Consider the following 2500-nt stretch of genomic DNA (forward strand, 5'->3'; position numbering starts at 1 on the left):
ACTTTCCTCTCCCCTGCCCCCCGGGAGGCCTCACCTAAGGCCCAGAGGGTGAAACGCACTCCAGCCAAGGAGGTCGGGCCTGATGTCTCCCTTCATCGTAACCCCTGTGTGTATGAGGGACAGGACACAATTATTGATTCGACCCCACAGGAGCTGGAAGCTCAACTGAGTCCGATCCCCCCTGTACAGACACAGACACCTCCACCTGCTCCCAGTCCTGTGGCTGTCTCAACTCCGTGCAGGCTGAGGTCTGCGGTCCAACGCCAGCTGAACCTAGGACCACAAAGCACAAATTCAAATCCACCTGAAAAAGAGACAGAGACAGAGACAGAGACAGAGACACATGAAACCGCACAGACACCAAGGTGCAAACCCAGCAGGCACATTAACACAAAGAACAAAATGAAGGATTGGAACCTCAGTGTTACAAAGAAATGGCTCATCATGGGGGACTCAAACGTGGCCAGAATCCCTCCATGTAACATAGAGGGGCTGCAGATCGACAGTTACCCAGGAGCCACTTTCAGGCACGCTGAGGCCATCCTCTCCAGGTCCGTCGTCTCCACCACGGTGGAGAAGGTGGTCCTGTCCTTCGGTCTGAACAATAGAAATCAGAACATTCAACAGACCACAGTTAAGCAGCTGCAGACTGCAGTGAGGGCTGCTACAAATACATTCCCTCAGGCGGAGATATGGGTCCCTCTGATTAATTTCTCTGGAGCTCTCCCCACAGCAGAAGTTCTGGCCCTGATCCGCCTGAATGAATATATTGAGAAAAATCTAAGATTCATAACAAAACTCCCACAAACCTCCTTTAAAACTGTGGAGGACAAGATCCATTGGACCCGGGAGACTGCTGGTCTCATGCTGCAGCACTGGGGCCAGCACTTAAACTAGAAATCCCCATAAGCCTGCAAGCACAGGAGGGGAATAAAAATGTATTAGTGTTAGCAAAACACTTTAAATTAACACTCCCACAACTCACCCTGCTTAACAGAGGCCTTAATTTTATCCCCACTAAAGGTAGCAACAAAAATATAATAGAACAGAGTAGGTGGGATATTCAACAATACCACAGAAGATTAAAATTAGCAACACATTTTCAAGATAAAGAGGTCACAGACCCCCCTAAATTCACCCCTGCCTCGACCTGGACCCCACCTGAGGGCACTTTGCCACCCATGCTCGTTACCCTCGTCACAGCTGACCTTGATCACTTTGATCAGCACTTTCGGATCAGCCACAACAGGCCGAACCTCAGCCCTGAGGAGGCTGTGGCTCTGGAGGAGCTGAAAAACAATAAAAACATTGTTATCAAGCCAGCTGATAAGGGCAGTGTAGTTGTTGTTATGGATAGGGAACAGTACCTGTGGGAGGGATACAGGCAGCTACAGGACACAAAATATTATTCTAAATTAGTAAAGCCCATCTACCCAGAAACGGTAAAATTAATAGAAAAAATAATTGGAAACCTCCTAACTAAAAAATTTATCAACCTCAAACAGAAAACTTACCTTCTCGGCACCTCTGAACCCAGGGCGAGACTATTCTACATGCTGCCGAAGATCCACAAGGATCCCACAAAGTGGAGCAGGCCGCATGAAATCCCTCCAGGCCGACCCATAGTCTCTGACTGCAGCAGTGACACCTATCACACAGCAGAATACATTGACTCTTTCCTCAACCCTCTCTCTACTATACACGAGGGCTACATTAAAGATACCTACCACTTTGTGGAAACAATCAGGACACTTCACATTCCACAGGACGCCATGTTGTTCACCCTGGACATCGATAGCCTGTATACAAACATCGACATACAGGAAGGCATACAAGCTATCAAAAACATTTTCCAAAAGTACCCAAACAAAAAAAGACCAGACAAAGAATTACTCCAATTACTAGAAATTAATCTGACCCGCAATGACTTCACCTTTAATGGAGACTTCTTCCTTCAAATTAAAGGCACCGCTATGGGTAAAAAGTTTGCCCCAGCGTATGCTAATATCTTCATGGCAGAGTGGGAGAGATTAGCCCTAGCCTCTTGCGCGAAGAAACCTCTCCATTATTTTAGATATCTAGATGATATCTGGGGTGTCTGGCCCCACTCAGAGGAGGAGTTCAAAGTATTTCTGCACACCCTCAACCACCATAACACATCCATCACCCTAAAATCCACCACCAGCTTCATGTCTGTTGATTTCCTGGATACCACCACCTACAAAGGTGTGGGATTCCAGGAAAAAAACATACTGGATATTAGGGTGTTCTTTAAAGAGACGGACACCCACGCCCTGCTCTTTAAGACGAGTCACCACCCCAGACATACCTTTGCTGGGCTGGTGAAGTCCCAGCTGCTCCGTTTTCACAGGATCTGTAGTGACAAGGGGGATTTTAAACAGGCCACTAAGACGCTGTTCTCGGTTTTGGCCACCAGAGGGTACTGTCGCTCTTTCCTGAGAAAGTGTCTGAAAACATTTCTGGAGACTAGGCCCAAACA

Source organism: Notolabrus celidotus, chromosome 20, assembly GCF_009762535.1.
Source record: "Notolabrus celidotus isolate fNotCel1 chromosome 20, fNotCel1.pri, whole genome shotgun sequence".
NCBI lineage: Eukaryota > Metazoa > Chordata > Actinopteri > Labriformes > Labridae > Notolabrus > Notolabrus celidotus.